Source organism: Aquarana catesbeiana, linkage group LG01 (genome assembly GCF_042186555.1).
Source record: "Aquarana catesbeiana isolate 2022-GZ linkage group LG01, ASM4218655v1, whole genome shotgun sequence".
Taxonomy (NCBI): domain Eukaryota; kingdom Metazoa; phylum Chordata; class Amphibia; order Anura; family Ranidae; genus Aquarana; species Aquarana catesbeiana.
This window is the reverse complement of record NC_133324.1, coordinates 558,043,171-558,063,680: the sequence shown is the minus strand read 5'-3', so window position 1 is coordinate 558,063,680 and position 20,510 is coordinate 558,043,171. Positions and strand designations below refer to the sequence as shown.

The following is a 20,510-nucleotide window of genomic DNA, read 5'->3' as shown; positions in this document are numbered from 1 at the left end:
CGGAATTCCAGACAGCAAAAGATTGAGAGCAGGTTCTCAATTTTTCGGTTGGAAAAAGTTTTGATCGGAAATTCCGATCGTCTGTACCAATTCCGACGCGCAAAATTCCTACGCATGCTCGGAAACAATTCGACGCATGCTCCGAAGCATTGAACTTCATTTTCTCGACTTGTCGTAGTGTTGTACGTCACCGCATTCTTGACGGTCGAAAGTTCAGCGAACTTTTGTGTAACCGTGTGTATGCAAGCCAAGCTTGAGCGGAATTCCATTGGAAAAACCATCCAAGATTTTTCCAACGAAAAATCCGCTCGTTTGTACGCGGCATTAGATAGAGGCACATTCAGACCTAGTTGAATTAATTTGATAAAGTAGTGAAAATATAGCTTCCATTGAATATATGTTTTTTAATTAATATTACAGATCAAGCACAGGTCAACAGCACAGCATAATATTTTGGAGCAGTGGCCATTTATCAAAGTTATATAGACTAAGGTACATTACTGTGAAATGTTTTGCTATGCTGTTGATCTGAGGTCTCTAGTAATATGTAAATTAAACATAATGTTTCAAAATAATATGATCATAAATGTATGATGTCTTATCTATATTTGTAATGTCCTGTCAGATGTGGACTTCCCTGATTTACTTGATTTCTTTACTACTCATGTATGCATTGACAGTCACTACTGCAAGTTCCAGAAAAACACTTGAAGCAGCAAATATCAAAGTATTGTCCCTCTCAACTCTCTAAAACATATCATAAAAACTGCTTTGACGTGTAGATTAATTGGTTGGGTAAACCAATTAAAGGCGGGGCACGAGGCATAGTTACAAATAAAATATATACAATTGAAATAAAATGGCTACCATGAAAAATAATATTAGTCCATGAATAGAGGACATCATAACATTTCAGTTTGCATCTTTATGCATGCAGTCACTATCAGCTCCCCTAGAGCAGCCTTTCTCAACCAGGGTGCCTTCTGGGTTCTTCAGGGGTGCCTTAGCAAAATGCCTAAAAATTGCCCCAAATGTATCAAGCTTTTTTGTTACACAAAGCCATGGGTTTTTATTGTGCAGCATTACAACCTTGGGCACTATGCAGACCAGCCACTGGCATCCTAACAACTGTTGATGTTATTGGTTGATAAGGAGGATGTTGGGTGAATGCACAGCATATTGCACAGCATCTTGTTTGCCCCTCCCTGTCCCTCTCCATCAGCACTGGGATCACGTTAGTTGAGCAAGGGAGAGAAATTGAGGGAAAAGAGAAATGCTGGAACATGTCAGTACCAGCATGCAAAGGTATATTTGCTTTGTAAGAATAAATCACCTCTAATGTTGGGTGTCCTACATGTTTGGATTCTGCTGCATTATGTAAAACTATTGGTTTAGTTTTTTACATTTTAGAATGTGTTGCCTCAAGATTTTCCGTAATGTCAAAGTTTGCCTTGACTTAAACAAGGTTGAGATATACTGCTCTGAAGCCTTCAAGCATACTGTTGGGATTTCATAAATGGTGACACAAACACCCTTTAGAATTTCGTAGGGCTGCCACAATTGCCGGTGTTTGCACCAGATTCATGTACAGCACATAAATTTGACAGAGGCCAGCGATGAGCATGGAGTGTCTATACTGGACATTTCTTTCTCGGTTCGCTTTCTCTCCAGGCACTGCACCTGTCACACTGACAATACAAACATATGTCCACTGCCCTCGTATATAACTGTCCTTTGCAGCAAGGAGCACATGGAAGGGTAACACACGCACAACAAAACCAAAGAAATTCCCAGCTCAATTTACCGACCAGCCTGCAACCAACCAAATTATCCTAACAGTATGCATTAAATACGGGTTTAGTCTGCACACATTTGCATATACAGGCGTAAGCTACAGCGCCTCCACAGTGGAAGCACATGCATTATAATGGATAGGCAGAGGGTAGGTGAGACTGGAGGGAGCCCACCCCTCCTTAAAGGCACGGGGGTGCACTGGACAGCCAGCAAATAGCACCATGGCAGCAAAGGTGTCCAGTGCATCCCCTCACAAGTATATGGCCCTTTGCCTATCCATTATAATGCATGTGGTTCAAATGTGGAGGCTCTCAAAATTTAGTTAGGACTACAGAAAGACTGGGGTGCCTTGCCGGGGCTCTGTAGCTTATGCATGTATTTGCAAATGTGTGCAAAATAAACCCCTGTTTTTAACGCATATTGTTACACAGGACAATTCAGTTGGTTGTAGGCTGGTCAGAAAGTTAAGATGGGAATTTCTTTGGTTTTGTCACACTGACAGGCGCATGGCTGAGGAGTTTTCTAATACAGTGGACGAAGCCTGATGGAGAACTAAGAGACTAGTCTCCCATCAGGTCCACCTTGCTGTTGACTGACAGCGCACAACCATGGACAGATCCTTATTGAGTCTTATATAGGCTTTTAAATAAGGCCACTGCAGTCTGCTGTTAATAAAAATGAAGGCAGACCTTTAGGCCCCTTTCTCATTGAGGTGCTTCTAAACTGCCAGTAAAACACTAAGCGCATTTGAAGAGCTTTTCAGGCGTTTTTGAAAAGCTTTCTGTTAATTTCAGTGGAAAGGGGCATTTTTTCACAGCCCTGCCAGCGCACTGCCCCAGTGTGAAAGCATTCATTGATTTTAATGGAAATAGTTTTTTTGTGAGCTTTTGAGGTGCTATTTTTAGCGTGAAAGCGCCTGAAAAGCGCCTCATTGTGAAATGGTTCTAAGGGGAACTAGTCTCTCAGTTTCCTATGAGGCTTCTTCAACCCAGTTCCTGAAGTCATTTCCCAAGTATGGATATTGCCATATTTGGGTAATGACATCATAAGTATCCCTGAATCTCCTGACCAATAACTAAAAGGGGATGAGGATAGAGCTTTGTGCATATTTATAATAAATTCCTAGAACAGAGATGCCCCACCCAGAGTACTGGCGTACCTCTGTAAATCAGCCAAGAGCTGGTCCTTTTACTATCATGTTCCTCATCTATGAACTGGTGGTAATGCTTTAAGAATCTGTTGCTGCCAAACTGATAGGTTCTTAGGCCGGGTTCACACTGGAACCACCTACGGATCACACAGGAGCGCTGTGCGTCCCTGTTCCCCGTTTCAGGGACGAATCAGGGCCATATCTTTGCCTGAATTCGGCCCTGAAACGGAGCCAAAGATGCACAGCAGTTCTGTCCGGTGCGCTCTGCAGCCCCAACAGAGATATGTGAACCGGCTCCATAGGGAGCCAGTCACATTCTCCTGCTATGCGAATTGGATGCGTGGAAAGCCGCATCTAATTCGCATAGGTGTGAACCCGGCCTTAAAGTTTTGGTAGTTAGAACTATCTGAATTTGTCTCTGTGTTGGTAATGTTACTGAAACTGGTGCAAATGCTTGCCTTAATTATGCACAGCTAGTTCTAATTCCTCAGACAAGGTATGGAGAGAGTAGGCAGGACTTTTCAGGTAAAGGTGTTTAGTTCCTATATAACAAATCCCTGGCCATTGTCAGCTTCAAGTATAGATATAAATTAAATGAAACAGGAATCACCATCACGTTTTTTTTTTTTCTCCTTTTTTTTCAACAGTTTTGCAGACACAGACCTCTTTCACAGTTCAAAACATATATACGTTCAGTAAAAACAGTTCCTGCACTGACAGTCTTGAGAATTACACACCTTTGTCATCACTTTCCTGCTTCCGGACTCAAGTCTGATTCCTGGAAACAGATAAAAGGAGGTGCACTGCTAAAAAAAAATAAAAAAATAAAATACAAACACAATTCAGCCAATCAGTTTCTGCAGAGCTTACAGAGTGCAATAGATAGGGATAGCCAGATTGAATTGCTGATTGTGTAATTATAGCACACTTGTCACTAGGTTCACTGTAATTAGCATGCTGGCTATGGTCAATGATGTGTATATATTGCACCTCAGCACACTATAGTTAATTTATTTTTATGTTTCACATAGCTGAGTGGAGCAATATTCAATTTCAAATTCTTTATTTAAGTGGAAGAATAAAGTATCCATCAAAATATAATATAATATAATATAATATAACAAGAGCATCAAAGGTGTCCTGTCCCACCAAACATAGATACAAGCCATGAGATCCAAAGCAGAGTTGTTCAGAAGCAGTTAATATAACATCACTGAACCACATATGAGCTTCTCACTTCGCAAAAACAAGTGGTATCCATGTACATACTGTTCGCACAGTACGAGCAGGCACTTCACATTTTTAGACAGAGAGAAGATAGATTGTAGAAACAAAGGGTCACCCAAGAGGGTCCTGAAGCAAAAAGAAAAATAACGAAACAAAAAAAAGGAGGGGTATGGGGGTAAAGGATAAAGGGAGCCAGGGTGATGGAGCATGTGGATGCAAACGTACAAATGACAGGAGAACCTCAATCTCCAGAGCAATTCTCCAGGAGGGACTTCTCTTCTTCATCCAAATATACGAACATGTTCCAGTATGCCCATGTTTTCGTATATCATTCTCTCTTATTTTGGGCAGTTAGTACCAATCTTCTAGGGTATTGAGATTCCTAACCTTATTGAGCCACATGGCGATGGTAGGGGGGTTGGGGTCTTTCCAACACAGAGTGACACAGGCTTTGGCAGCGTTAGTCAGGTGACGAAGAGTTGATTTTTTTGTACGTCCGAATCAGTATATGTGAGCAGGAAGAAGGCAGGATCCATCGGGATAGTGAAGTCCGTTAATTGTTGTGAGATCCTCTGTAACTCCAACCAGAATTGTTGGAGTGTTGAGCAGGACCAAAAGATATGGAGAAAAGTTCCTGTCTCGTCTCCACATCTCCAGCAACGCACCGAAGTCTCTGGAAAACTCAGAACTGACAGGGTGAGATACCATTGCATCAATATTTTCTACTTGGATTCCTGTGTGCACGTACAGATGGAAGATTTCAGGGAGAGGTGGATGAGGTTTTGATGTTGTGAGGGTGTGAAAGACCTATTGAGATCTCTTTCCCATTTACTGAGACTCGGTAGTGTGAAATCATCCGGAGGGGGGGGAGATGAAAAAGGCGTACATCTTAGATAGAGTGTGGGGGAGGGGGTCCTTATCCTCACAGTGAGATTCAAACAGAGTCTGTTGACTATGGTATTGTGTTGGGGGGTCTGGGGTTAGGAAGAAATGCTGGAGCTGAAGCGCTCGCCAGAAAGGTAATCCAAACTGATCATCTGGTTGCATCAGTGTGGAGATTGTGGGCCAGGCGTTGTCTATTAAAAAATGGGAAGTTTGAAAAGCAGCCTCTCTCTCGAAGGTCTTGAAATGGACCATTCTCTTCCCCTGTAGAAAACCCGGGGTTACCCAATACGGGAAACAGCGGGGAATGGGTGGACCAAAGTTCTGGTTTCGTGCACGCCATATGACCGACTCGGAGAGTCGGTCCTATGATTGGATGTAACTTGAGGGAAGCAGGTAGGGAAGTATAGCACCATGGTGCCCTATTCAGGGGGATAGTGCTAAACTGCTGTTCTATATGTGTCCATAGTAGGGATGAGCTTCGTGTTCGAACATCGGCTGTTCGATCGTTTGTCGAATTGCGAACGATATGGGCCGTTCGTGCCAAATTCGTGTGGCGCGTCACGGCCCATAATTCACTGCGGCATCGCAGTGCATTGCTTGCTGATGATTGGCCAAGCATGCACTATGACCCGCATGCTTGGCCAATCACAGCGCCGCCTTAACAGAGAGCCGTAATTGGCCAAAGCCAAGGAGGCTTTGGCCAATTATGGCTCAGGGGATTTAGTACACGCCCCACACTATATAAGGCCGCCTGCACGGCGGCCCTGTGCAGTGTGTTCCGGTGTGCTTAGAGAGAGAGAGAGACAGTGTCATTTCATTTGAGTTAGCTAGATTAGGCAGGACAGTCAGTCAGTTAGCTGCACTTAAAGTGTATTGTGTATATATATGCATCCCAGGTGTTGCATATATATATATATATACACTGTATTCAGTTTAGCTAGATCCGTTCCTGTTATCTTCTAGACTATTTACATTTAGTGCAGTGCGTCCTGCTCACAGTGTTCAGCTAGATCCGTTCCTGTTATATTCCTACTGACAGGCAGGCTTGTCTTGCTACAGTATTTTGAAGAAAATTACTGGTGTTCTTTTGATCCTATTAGTACCACAGTCAGGCAGCTAGACTATTTACATTTAGTGCAGTGCGTCCTGCTCACAGTGTTCTGCTAAACCTACAAGTAAGTGGGGTGCGTCCTGCTCACAGTGTTCAGCTAAACCTACAAGTTAGTGGGGTGCGTCCACCTCACAGTGTTCAGCTAAACCTACAAGCTAGTGGGGTGCGTCCTGCTCACAGTGTTCAGCTAGATCCGTTTCTGTTATCTTCTTACTGACAGGCAGGCTTGTCTTGTTACAGTAAATACAGCTACCTGAAGAAAATTGCTGGTTCTCTTTTGATCCTATTAGTACCACAGTCAGGCAGCTAGACTATTTACAGTTAGTGCAGTGCGTCCTGCTCACAGTGTTCTGCTAAACCTACAAGTTAGTGGGGTGTGTCCTGCTCACAGTGTTCAGCTAAACCTACAAGTTAGTGGGGTGCGTCCACCTCACAGTGTTCAGCTAAACCTACAAGCTAGTGGGGTGCGTCCTGCTCACAGTGTTCAGCTAGATCCGTTTCTGTTATCTTCTTACTGACAGGCAGGCTTGTCTTGTTACAGTAAATACAGCTACCTGAAGAAAATTGCTGGTGTTCTTTTGATCCTATTAGTACCACAGTCAGGCAGCTAGACTATTTACAGTTAGTGCAGTGCGTCCTGCTCACAGTGTTCTGCTAAACCTACAAGTTATTGGGGTGCGTCCTGCTCACAGTGTTCAGCTAAACCTACAAGTTAGTGGGGTGCGTCCACCTCACAGTGTTCAGCTAAACCTACAAGCTAGTGGGGTGCGTCCTGCTCACAGTGTTCAGCTAGATCCGTTTCTGTTATCTTCTTACTGACAGGCAGGCTTGTCTTGTTACAGTAAATACAGCTACCTGAAGAAAATTGCTGGTGTTCTTTTGATCCTATTAGTACCACAGTCAGGCAGCTAGACTATTTACAGTTAGTGCAGTGCGTCCTGCTCACAGTGTTCTGGTAAACCTACAAGTTAGTGGGGTGCGTCCTGCTCACAGTGTTCAGGTAAACCTACAAGTTAGTGGGGTGCGTCCACCTCACAGTGTTCAGCTAAACCTACAAGCTAGTGGGGTGCATCCTGCTCACAGTGTTCAGCTAGATCCGTTTCTGTTATCTTCTTACTGACAGGCAGGCTTGTCTTGTTACAGTATTTTAAAGAAAATTACTGGTGTTCTTTTGATCCTATTAGTACCACAGTCAGGCAGCTAGACTATTTACAGTTAGTGCAGTGCGTCCTGCTCACAGTGTTCTGCTAAACCTACAAGTTAGTGGGGTGCGTCCACCTCACAGTGTTCAGCTAAACCTACAAGCTAGTGGGGTGCGTCCTGCTCACAGTGTTCAGCTAGATCCGTTTCTGTTATCTTCTTACTGACAGGCAGGCTTGTCTTGTTACAGTAAATACAGCTACCTGAAGAAAATTGCTGGTTCTCTTTTGATCCTATTAGTACCACAGTCAGGCAGCTAGACTATTTACAGTTAGTGCAGTGCGTCCTGCTCACAGTGTTCTGCTAAACCTACAAGTTAGTGGGGTGTGTCCTGCTCACAGTGTTCAGCTAAACCTACAAGTTAGTGGGGTGCGTCCACCTCACAGTGTTCAGCTAAACCTACAAGCTAGTGGGGTGCGTCCTGCTCACAGTGTTCAGCTAGATCCGTTTCTGTTATCTTCTTACTGACAGGCAGGCTTGTCTTGTTACAGTAAATACAGCTACCTGAAGAAAATTGCTGGTGTTCTTTTGATCCTATTAGTACCACAGTCAGGCAGCTAGACTATTTACAGTTAGTGCAGTGCGTCCTGCTCACAGTGTTCTGCTAAACCTACAAGTTAGTGGGGTGCGTCCTGCTCACAGTGTTCAGCTAAACCTACAAGTTAGTGGGGTGCGTCCACCTCACAGTGTTCAGCTAAACCTACAAGCTAGTGGGGTGCGTCCTGCTCACAGTGTTCAGCTAGATCCGTTTCTGTTATCTTCTTACTGACAGGCAGGCTTGTCTTGTTACAGTAAATACAGCTACCTGAAGAAAATTGCTGGTGTTCTTTTGATCCTATTAGTACCACAGTCAGGCAGCTAGACTATTTACAGTTAGTGCAGTGCGTCCTGCTCACAGTGTTCTGGTAAACCTACAAGTTAGTGGGGTGCGTCCTGCTCACAGTGTTCAGGTAAACCTACAAGTTAGTGGGGTGCGTCCACCTCACAGTGTTCAGCTAAACCTACAAGCTAGTGGGGTGCGTCCTGCTCACAGTGTTCAGCTAGATCCGTTTCTGTTATCTTCTTACTGACAGGCAGGCTTGTCTTGTTACAGTATTTTAAAGAAAATTACTGGTGTTCTTTTGATCCTATTAGTACCACAGTCAGGCAGCTAGACTATTTACAGTTAGTGCAGTGCGTCCTGCTCACAGTGTTCTGCTAAACCTACAAGTTAGTGGGGTGCGTCCACCTCACAGTGTTCAGCTAAACCTACAAGCTAGTGGGGTGCGTCCTGCTCACAGTGTTCAGCTAGATCCGTTTCTGTTATCTTCTTACTGACAGGCAGGCTTGTCTTGTTACAGTAAATACAGCTACCTGAAGAAAATTGCTGGTGTTCTTTTGATCCTATTAGTACCACAGTCAGGCAGCTAGACTATTTACAGTTAGTGCAGTGCGTCCTGCTCACAGTGTTCTGCTAAACCTACAAGTTATTGGGGTGCGTCCTGCTCACAGTGTTCAGCTAAACCTACAAGTTAGTGGAGTGCGTCCATCTCACAGTGTTCAGCTAAACCTACAAGCTAGTGGGGTGCGTCCTGCTCACAGTGTTCAGCTAGATCCGTTTCTGTTATCTTCTTACTGACAGGCAGGCTTGTCTTGTTACAGTAAATACAGCTACCTGAAGAAAATTGCTGGTGTTCTTTTGATCCTATTAGTACCACAGTCAGGCAGCTAGACTATTTACAGTTAGTGCAGTGCGTCCTGCTCACAGTGTTCTGCTAAACCTACAAGTTAGTGGGGTGCGTCCTGCTCACAGTGTTCAGCTAAACCTACAAGTTAGTGGGGTGCGTCCACCTCACAGTGTTCAGCTAAACCTACAAGCTAGTGGGGTGCGTCCTGCTCACAGTGTTCAGCTAGATCCGTTTCTGTTATCTTCTTACTGACAGGCAGGCTTGTCTTGTTACAGTAAATACAGCTACCTGAAGAAAATTGCTGGTGTTCTTTTGATCCTATTAGTACCACAGTCAGGCAGCTAGACTATTTACAGTTAGTGCAGTGCGTCCTGCTCACAGTGTTCTGCTAAACCTACAAGTTAGTGGGGTGCGTCCACCTCACAGTGTTCAGCTAAAGCTACCTGTAGAAGGTTGGTGGTGTTCTCATACTACAGGCAGGCAGTTGATTTTGCTAGCTGCAGTATCAGTACATATATATATATACATATATATATATATCCCAGCTTAATGCAGCTACAGGCCATTAGTATGTCTGGAAGGCCAAGAAGGAGAGGCAGACAGTCACAAGCCAATAAGAGAGGGCAAGCAGGCTCTGTGTCTAGTGCTGGTCGTGGAGACGGTGCATCCTCATCAGCACGTGGCCATGGGACACGCTTGGCCTTTTTCGGCAGCTGGCCATGTTGAGCCGCAACATGCGGAAGACTTGGTCGAGTGGATGACCAAGCCGTCCTCATCCTCCTCATCCTCTCTCACCCATGCCCAGGGTACTTTGTCTGGCAAAGCAGCGGCCTCTTCCCTCGGCTCAATGTCATCAGTGACTCCTTCCCTAGCCCCACCATGTCCTCCTGAGGAGTCCCTCGAACTGTTTGACCACAGTGTTGGGTACATGCTCCAAGGAGGATGTCCTGCGTTTGGAAGGCTCTGATGATGATACTGAGCTCGATGAAGGCAGTAACACGAGCACGGACAGAGGGGGTGCCCAAGAAGGACAGCAATCTGGCAGTCATGCTCCCCCTGCTGCAGCATACTGCCAGGTTTGCTCCAGTGATGAGGAGGGAGGGGATGATGAGGTCACTGACTCAACGTGGGTGCCTGATAGGAGAGGGGAGGAGGAAGAGGAGGAGGAGGCGGCACATCACCAACGAGGCAGGATGCCCTCCAGGGGCCAGCCTAAGGGCAGCACATTGACTGCATCACACCCCAAAGCTCCACATGTGCAGGGCGCTGCAGTCTCTGCGCGTTATTCAAAAAGTTCTTTGGTGTGGGCCTTTTTTGAGACGAGTGCATCAGATCGCACCGCTGCTATTTGCAACATATGTCTCAAGCGTATCTCGCGTGGCCAAAACATCTCCCGCTTGGGTACCACATGCTTGACCAGACATATGTTGACCTGCCATGCAGTTCGTTGGCAAGCGTATCTAAAAGACCCACACCAAAGAACAAAGAGGACCTCTCCTTGCTCCTCATCAGCTGAGATTTCCAACCCCACTAGACCTTCAGTCCTCTCTGAGACCTGCACTGAGAGGAATGAAGGTGTAGAATTAGGTGTGTCACAGCCACGTACTTGTGGGCAATCTGATTTTGGTACACCGACGTCAGATTGTACCAGGCAAATTTCCCTGCCCCAGCTGCTGCACCGCCGAAAGAAGTTTGCTCCCAGCCATCCACATGCCCAGCGGTTGAATGCTAGCTTGGCAAAATTGCTGTTGGTAGACTCTGCCCCCTTCCGTGAGTTTGTGGAATGTGCGGTTCCTCAGTGCCAGGTACCCAAACGCCACTTTTTCTCACGGAAGGCGATTCCGGCTCTCTACCAGCATGTGGAAGGCAATGTCCATGCCTCGCTGGACAGGGCGGTCAGCGGTAAGGTGCATATTACCGCTGACTCATGGTCCAGCAGGCATGGACAGGGACGTTACCTAAGTTTCACGGCGCATTGGGTGACTCTGCTGGCAGCTGGGAAGGATGCAGGACAAGGTTCAGTAGTGTTGGAGGTCGTTCCGCCACCACGCCTCCAAAATGCTAATGATTGTGACACACCTCTCTCCTCCACCCCCTCCTCTTCTTCTTCCTCCATGGCCTCTTCCTCGGAACCAGCGGTGCTCTGTAGTCGTTCAAGGGGCTACGCAAGTACGCAGGCCAAAAGATGCCATGCGGTGCTTGAGCTGGTGTGCTTGGGGGACAGGAGCCACACTGGGGCAGAGGTTCTGTCAGCTCTGCAGGGGCAGGTTCAGAGGTGGTTGACGCCACGCCAACTTAAGGCAGGAATGGTGGTTTGCGACAATGGCACCAACCTCCTCTCTTCCCTCCGACAGGGACAAATGACCCATGTGCCCTGTTTGGCTCACGTCCTTAACTTGGTGGTGCAGCGGTTCTTGGGCAGGTACCCGGGCTTACAGGATGTCCTGAGGCAGGCCAGGAAAGTCTGTGTGCATTTCCGCCGGTCATATAATGCCAGTGCTCGGCTGACGGACCTCCAAAAGGAGTTTAACCTGCCCAAGAACCGCCTAATCTGTGACATGCCCACCAGGTGGAACTCAACGTTGGCCATGCTGCAGCGGCTGCACACGCAGCAGAGGGCCATCAATGAGTACCTGTGCGACTATGGCACCAGGACAGGGTCAGGGGAGCTTGTTTTTTTTTCCCCACGCCAGTGGGCCCTGATCAGGGATGCATGCACTGTCCTGTCACCATTTGAGGAGGCCACGAGGATGGTGAGCAGTGACAGTGCATGCATCAGTGACACTGTCCCCCTTGTCCACCTGTTGAAGCACACGCTGCGTGGAATAATGGACAGGGCACTTGAGGCAGAACAGAGGCAGGAAGAGGAGGACTTCCTTAGCTCTCAAGGCCCCCTTTATCCAGACAGTGTTCCTGCGTGCCCGCCGATCACACAGGAAGAGGACGAGGAGGAGGAGGAGGAGGAGGAAGATTGTGTCAGTATGGAGGTGGAGCCTGGCACTCAGCATCAGCAGCAGTCTTTAAGGGATCAGTCCCAAGAAACACATGGACTTGTACGTGGCTGGGAGGAGGTGGCTGCGGACCATGTCGTCCTTAGTGACCCAGAGGACTCCGGACCGAATGCCTCAGCAAACCTACGCTGCATGGCCTCCCTGATCCTGCAAAGCCTGCGTAAGGATCCTCGTATTCGTGGTATCAAGGAGAAGGACCAATACTGGCTGGCAACTCTCCTTGATCCACGTTACAAGGGTAAGGTTGCGGACCTTATCTTGCCATCGCAGAGGGAGCAGAGGATGAAACATCTTCGGGAGGCCTTGCAGAAAGGTCTGTGCAACGCGTTCCCAGAGACTGGGAGGTTACAAACTCCTGTTTCTGGACAACGTGTTGCTGAGGCTTCGGTCAGTCAAAGAAGGAGCGGTGGAGAAGGTGGCCGTCTGACCGATGCGTTCAGACAATTTTTTGGTCCGCAGCCCCAAGGTATGATCGGTTCCAGCAACCATCGCCAGCGTCTGTTTTACATGGTGCAGGAATACCTAGGGGCAAGATCAGACTTGGACACCTTTCCCACCGAAAATCCTCTGGGTTACTGGGTCTTGAGGATGGATCACTGGCCAGAGCTTGCACAGTATGCAATTGAGCTACTGGCCTGTCCTGCATCCAGCGTTCTTTCGGAACGCACATTCAGTGCTGCTGGAGGCGTGGTAACCGATCACAGGGTGCGTCTGTCCACTGACTCGGTCGATCGACTGACCTTCATAAAAATGAATCAGTCTTGGATCACCACCAGCTACCAAGCACCTGATGCTGATGTAACCGAATAATTTTTTTGAAATCTCAGATCCCTTCAAAGACTGCCTATGCTGATGCTGAGTGACTATCCCTGAGTAATTATCCTCTTCCTCCTCAATCATCACGCTGATAGCTTGTAAGAACATTTTTGGTTCTGGGCGCCACCACCAGTGCCTAAGGCACAATTTTTCAGCCCCTGTTTAACAGGGGCGTGTAATTACAATTTTTGATGTAATACTTTGCAGCAGGGCTCGTTCCTGCATTCCAACTAGAGTGTCTGTGAGGGGTTGCAGTGTTGTGGCACCAGCACCAGTGCCTAAGGCCCATTTTTTCTGCCCCTGTTTAACAGGGGCGTGTAATTACAATTTTTGATGCAATACTTTGCAGCAGGGCTCGTTCCTGCATTCCAACTAGAGTGTCTGTGAGGGGTTGCAGTGTTGTGGCACCAGCACCAGTGCCTAAGGCCCAATTTTTCAGCCCTTGTTTAACAGGGGCGTGTAATTACAATTTTTGATGCAATACTTTGCAGCAGGGCTCGTTCCTCCATTCCAACTAGAGTGTCTGTGAGGGGTTGCAGTGTTGTGGCACCAGCACCAGTGCCTAAGGCCTAATTTTTCAGCTCCTGTTCAACAGGGGCATGTAATTACAATTCTTGATCTAATATTTCACAGCAGAGCCCTGTGAGGGCTTACAGTGTTGTGGCCACAGCAACACCTAAGGCCCAAATTTCTGCTGAGTATATAGGGCAGGACCCTACTTTCAAACAACTAACTTAGAAACGACTCCTACTTGCAAACGGAAGGAGACAACAGGAAGTGAGAATAAATCTACCCCTAGGAAGGGAAATTCTCTCCTGTAAGAGTTAATATGGGAAAAACATTTCTCCTTTCCACTGATGCTTTCCAATCCATTGGGACAAAAAGTGAGGTGAAATCTTCTGAAAAGGAGGAAAGACAGCAAAACAAATGTCACAGGGGTGATAACCCTTCCCTATGTTTTCCAAAAAGCTTAAAAAAGGATTTTTGGCAGGAGCTAAACACGTTAAAAATGTACCCGTTCAAAATTACAAAGAGATTCTACTTAACAACAAACCTACAGCCTGTATACTGCTGTTCAGAGTATATAGGGCCTGGTGGCCCCACACCTTTCCTTATTTTAATTATGGGTGCGGGGTTCCCCTTAATATCCATACAAGACCCAAAGGGCCTGGTAATGGACTGGGGGGTACCCATGCCGTTTGTCTCACTGATTTTCATCCATATTGCCAGGACCCGACATTACATTAAACCCGCAAGCAGTTTTAAATGAGATTTTTTCCTTTAAAAATGACATATGGTGCAGGGACTGTTCTACACACGGGAAACACGCGTCACTTTACAGGCATACTATAGACACCCCTCAGGTACCATATTTAAAGGAATATTTCACTTTTTTTTTTTTACTTTAAGCATCATTAAAATCACTGCTCCCGAAAAAACGGACGTTTTTAAAAGTTTTTTTTGCATTGATACATGTCCCCTGGGGTAGGACCCGGGTCCCCAAACCCTTTTTAGGACAATACCATGCAAATTAGCCTTTAAAATGAGCACTTTTGATTTCGAACGTTCGAGTCCCATAGACGTCAATGGGGTTCTAACGTTCGTGCGAACTTTCGGTCCGTTCGCAGGTTCTGGTGCGGACCGAACCGGGGGGTGTTCGGCTCATCCCTAGTCCATAGCTTAAGATCCTTGTGTCTGCAGGGGTCAATTATCCTACCAAGTTTGGCTGCTTGGTAATATTTAAATGCGTCCGGGACGGCCACCCCTCCATGAATTTTGGGTAGGGACAGAAGGCATCTACTGATCCTAGGCCATTTTTGTGCCCATATGAACCTGGTAAAGAGACTATTAATTTGGCGAAAGAAGGTCAAAGGGATGGAGATAGGTAAGGTCTGGAGGAGGTACAGAAACTTTGGCAAGATGCTCATTTTGATGATGTTACAGTGGCCAAACCAGGAGTGCAATACTCGATTCCATTTGCCTAACAGGGAACGCACTGCACTGAGCAGGGGTGGAAAGTTCATCTTAAAACGTATCCACTAAATTTGGTGGGATGTGGGTGCCCAATTACTTCAAAGCTGAAGACTTCCATTTAAAGTTAAAGTTCAGCTTTAGAGTGCGATGTAAAGGGGAGGGCATGGCGACCTCCATCGCCTCCAATTTGGAATAGTTAATTTTCTTATTTGATAAAGTTCCATACTGATTAAATTCTTTCAGAAGATTCGAAAGAGAAATGTGTGGCTTGGTCAAGGAGAAGAGAACGTTGTCCGCGTAGGCAGACTACGCCTACTTGAATACCGGAGATATCTGGATTCAATCTAACCCTGTTCAGGAAGGGCTCCAACGAGAGGACAAAAAGCAGGGGTGAGAGAGGGCATCCCTGGCACGTACCGTTGAAGATGGGGAACGGCTCTGAAAACACCCCATTGGCCTTCACCGCGGGTTGTGGTGAAGAGTATATGCTAGCTATCCAGCGGAGCATCTGCTCCCCAAAACCCATGTGTTTCAGGACCGCAAACATAAAGGCCCAATTCACCCTATCAAAGGCCTTCTCTGCATCTGTACTGAGGAATACGCAGGGGGAGTCCGTTTGATTGGAGAAGTGAACTAGATTGAGCACTTTAACTGTGTTGTCTCTTGCTTCATGTGAAGGGATGAAGCCCACTTTCTTCAGGTCCACATTGAGCAAAGAAATCAGCCTGTAGCTGCCACAGAAAGAGGGATCTTTCCCTTCTTTCAGGATAACTGACACATGTGCCAATAGTGATTCCGGTGGGAAAGAGGTAGCCTGCCCTAGGCCATTAAATGCTTTTACCATATGTTGGCCAAGCAGGGGTAGGAGGGTCTTGTAATACTGTATAGTAAATCCGTCAGGTCCGGGTGTTTTTCCATGTTTGGCTGACTTCACCGCCCCGCTTAGTTCATCTACGGTGATGGGGATCTCAAGCTCTCCCCATATCTGGGATGGGAGGCGTGATAAACGTGCAGGAGAAAGGTAATTTTCTATGAAGGAAGAGGGAGGAGGGGGGTGGGAGGTTGTATAGTGAGGAATAGAATTTCCCAAACGTATGGGCAATATCTTTGGGTAAGAAATGTTTTCGACCATCTGTATCTGTAATATATGGGATACAGGATGCCTTTTGTTGGCATGGAGAGAGATACGGCATAACCGATGCGTGGTCAGACCAGATTATGTGCCCAATAGAGACGTCTATTACAAGAGATAGTAATTTGTGAGGGACCAAAAAAAGGTCAATCTGAGAATATAACTGATGAGGTGTAGAGAAGAAAGAATAATCACGCTCTCCAGCATCCACCAGCTGCAGGTCGTGATGTTTCCTGCAATACATGTCTCCGGGACCTGATGGAAACCAAGGAAGTGCCAGAGGAGGTATCCATACAAGGGTCGAGAGGTACATTGAAATCTCCTCCGAGGATCAGTTTACCCCCTGCAAACTCCACTAGCTTCGAGAGGGTTTTACAGAGAAACGAGTCTTGATGAATTTTCAGAGCATAAATGGTAGCCAACGTCACTTTGATGCCTCCAATGTGGCCTTTAAGAAAAAGATACCGGCCCCCTGTGTCAAAGTAGCTGTCGGAAAGAGACCAAGGGATACGACTAGAGATCAGGATAGAAACTTCTTTAGATTTTGCCTCCGGATTGGTGGAGTAATATACACAAGGGGAAAAAAAATGTTTTTAAGGAAAGGAATTCCCCCTGTCCTAAAATTAGTTTCTTGTACAAATGCCACAGCAGTACGACAACGTTTCAGATCGGAGAGAAGCATCCTCCTCTTGTCCGGGATGTTAAGTCCCTTGGCATTTAGAGAAATAACATTCACTGCATCCATCACCACTGGGAGAAAGGTAAAAAAATAAAAATAACAAAATAAAAAGGGGGGAGACGCAAAATTCGGGGTGGAGGGGTGAAGGGGTAGATTAGGGAGGAGAGGAGAGGAAAGAAAAGAAGGAGATAGAACAGGAAAGAGTAGTCGGGGTTCTAGGAAGAGGGACTACAGGTGGCACTCACTTCAGAACTCACGAGTCCATGCAAGTGCAGGCCTATGTGGGGAAGTGGATGGAAGCAGTCAGAGGGTAGAGTCCGTACCGAGACCCCTCAGCATTGGTATAGAAGTGAAAGTATAGAAAAATACACATCTCGTCCCAATGGGGAAGAAGAAGCTCCCCCCAGCCGTAAGGGGCAAAGGAAGCTGCTCACTCCCCAAAAGGGGGGGCCCCCCAAGACCCACATATCCCATGGCAAGAACCCCCTATGCAATTAGGATAAATGATCCACATAACATGGTCCAGCAAAAAAGATTCTGTAAACAAAATAAGAAAGAAAAAACTGCGCTTGGAATACCAATACAAAATTATAACAGAAAAACCACGCTATAAGGTGATATGAACAATGATAAAAATGTAAAGTCCCATATCCAATTGTGTAGTCCCATGCAAAAGTCCAAGACAAAAAAAGTTGAATCTGTCATAGGTGAATGGCGTGAAATTCATCCAGAATAAATAAATAGGTGATGACAAGACATATCACTGGAACACATCAATAGGTACTGCGCTTACCAGAAGCAAGCCAAAATAGGGCAAGTGGCTTAAACCCAGCCTGGGCCTTTCCCGTTCCCGTTTCTATCTTCACTCACTTTATTATATATCTTTGCATGATTGCATGATACTCACACATCCATCCCAGTTGTTGCTTGACACTGGATGTTTTATGACTACACATGATTTTGGGTTTATGTTTAGTGTTGCACTTATTATTTGTTTTTGGAGTGTTTTAAATTAGCAGTATTACGCTATGTTTTTGTCATATATTTTTGGATACATTTCTGTGGACTGGATATACGGGACGAGTGCGTTTATCCTACCTCACCTGGATCGTTCATCTAAAGGCCCAGGCTGGGTTTAGGCCACTTGCCCTATTTTGGCTTGCTTCTGGTAAGCGCAGTACCTATTGATGTGTTCCAGTGATATGTCTTTTCATCACCTATTTATTTATTCTGGATGAATTTCACGCCATTCACCTATGACAGATTCAACTTTTTTTGTCTTGGACTTTTGCATGGGACTACACAATTGGATATGGGACTTTACATTTTTATCATTGTTCATATCACCTTATAGCGCGGTTTTTCTGTTATAAGAAAGATTCTGTACATACATAACCCATCCGTGGTCAATTGTTGCACACGTTTTGTAAATACAGTGTAAATATATATATTGTGACAGACCAAGCCGGGAGAGAGACTTTTGGAGGGGACTGTATGCTAGCCTCTTGCCGATCGATCAGGGGCCCTTGCATTTGGGGGAACGGTGCTCTTTGTGAGCTGTATGCCTGGGGAACCTTGAGGTGGTATTACTGTGGATTTGGGTCCTGGTCCCCCAGGACACACAGACTCTGGGGACCCTGGATTTGCCATATTTGAATAGTGGCTGATTCATAATGCTGGGACAGATACTGTTAGGAGATGCTGATGTAAATTCCAACACCTGTCTGTCTATTGTCTGCTAAAATGTGTATTGTAAATAAGTCTACTATGGGATTTAAGAGTCATTAGATCCCCATTGTTATTTGTGTTAATTAACTCTGCTATTGTGTGAAGAAGAGTCTATGTTGATTGTGCTACTGTTGATTGTATTTTCTGAACTACAAGATGGCCAGTCTGGCCTAACGGTCATGTCTGAGTCATCTAGGCTGTCTAAAGGGATTAGTTAATTAGCTCATGTTAATTAGGTTAATTAGGTTACAGCTGTATTGTTAGAGTAATATGAGCAGGAGGTCTGCACCTCCACTTTGAGTGTATGAAAGCCTGTATTTTGCAATAAAGTGAGATTCCTGTTTGAACTTACGTACAGCCTGCCTGGTGTTTGTTCTGAGCTATCACAACTGGATTAGAACGGCACAGAGCTGTTGTTCTAATCCCGAAACATTGGATGACCGAACCATCAGACGTTGCAATCTGATTCTATAGCAGCAGAGGAGTGTCGGGAGAGTGGAACGGAGCGAGCAAGGGGCTCGTTACATATATATATATATATATATATATATATATATATATATATATATATACAGCTTACAATAGGACTCAGGAGTGGGTGAGATCTAAAGGCACTTCAGGGGCATCAATGACAGTGAACAGTGAACCTTCGGGAGTAGAGGGGGGGACAAAAGATGAAGAAATGTTATTTCAGTGGCAGGGAAAAAAAATAGAGGAACCAAGCCCTCCAGAGCAGCGTTATTCAGACCCAGAGACAAGTGATGGCTCCAGGTGACGATCCAAAGAAAGACAGTTTACTGTGTAGGGTGGACCATGAAGATTGCAAGTACCAAGTCCGTTCAATCGACAGTCACAATATGTAAACTGGGTAGTGTGGTAACTGTCCGGGCAAGCTTCTCAAGACAGGTAATGTAGGGAGCAGCATTAACTGGAGCTCAACGGGCTGCTAATCTTTGCAGGGACATTCCTGGGAGGAATTATGACTCACAGTCCTCAGGCAGAGAAGCATTGCGGGATCAACGCCATCCCCTGCCCATTCAGAGCGGGAGGCCAGGCAGTGTAGGAGAGGGAGCCGCACATCTGGATGGTCTCAGCAAGGATTATAGCCAGTTCGGGAATGGAAAAGCCTCTGTCTCCAAGAAGGCGAACAGACCCGGTAGAACCTCTGGATGATGCAGGGCAAAAGAAGCGGACCCCCTTCTCACCATCAATGAGATAGGGAAGCCCCAATGGTAGGTACTGCCTAGCTGCCTCAACTTATCCAGGAGGGGACTCAGCAGTGCCCGTCGCTGCAAAGTGGCCCTAGACAGATCAGGCAGGATGCTCACTGTGGCCCCATTAAAATCAATGTCACCTACCTCCCAGGCTTTGCGCAGGATGAGCTTCTTGTGGGAGTAGCGATGCAGGCAACATAGGACATCTCTGGGCCTGTTCAGATCTGAGGAGCGTGGACCGAGGGCTTTGTGCACCCTATCGAATTCAAGATCCTGGGGGGCAATCGAGGCAGCGAACTGCTGACATACTGTAATTCAGGGAAGGCAAAATATAAGCAGATTAAACTTCAGCTTTATAGAGATTGTAAACCCAGAGAAAAAATAAAAAAAACACCTGTAAGACAAAGGTATAATGAGCTACAGTAGTATGCATTGCAAACTAGCTCTTTATGAAATACTTAGCTTAGAACGAAGCCCTCCAGCAGTGCCCATACACCAATAGGAAAAGAAAATGCCGCTTCAGGCGAGTGATGGAATCAGGTAGGCTGGAGAATGGACTCCTCCCAGGGATGCTAGCCTCGGCTTGCTGGCTGTGCAATTTGGATAAAAGGAATGGATGGCTGCCCACTGAGGTATTGATGAATCTCTTTATTGTAAAATCCGTAACATGAATAACATCACAGGACAGGCAAACGGGTACAGGTAGATGCGTTTCACACAGCGATGCTGCCCATACTCCGCTAAGACAGCTGACATCTTCCCTGGTGTGCTCGAGAGCCGCCATTTACGGCACGGGCTCTCCATGGTCCGGCATGGTAAGCCGGACCTTCAGAGTGCATGTGCCAATGACGTCATTGGCTGCATGCACTCCGAATATCTCCTAAACTGTGCAAGTTTAGGAGATATTCACTGTACCTACAGG

General features: G+C 46.2%; 1 protein-coding gene across 2 annotated transcripts in view; it reads left to right on the top strand.

The window, feature by feature from the left end:
* LOC141105922 (protein mono-ADP-ribosyltransferase PARP14-like) overlaps positions 1-20,510 on the top strand; it is a 166,832-nt gene that overhangs the window by 90,227 nt on the left and 56,095 nt on the right. The gene's annotated exons all lie outside the window — the stretch shown is intronic.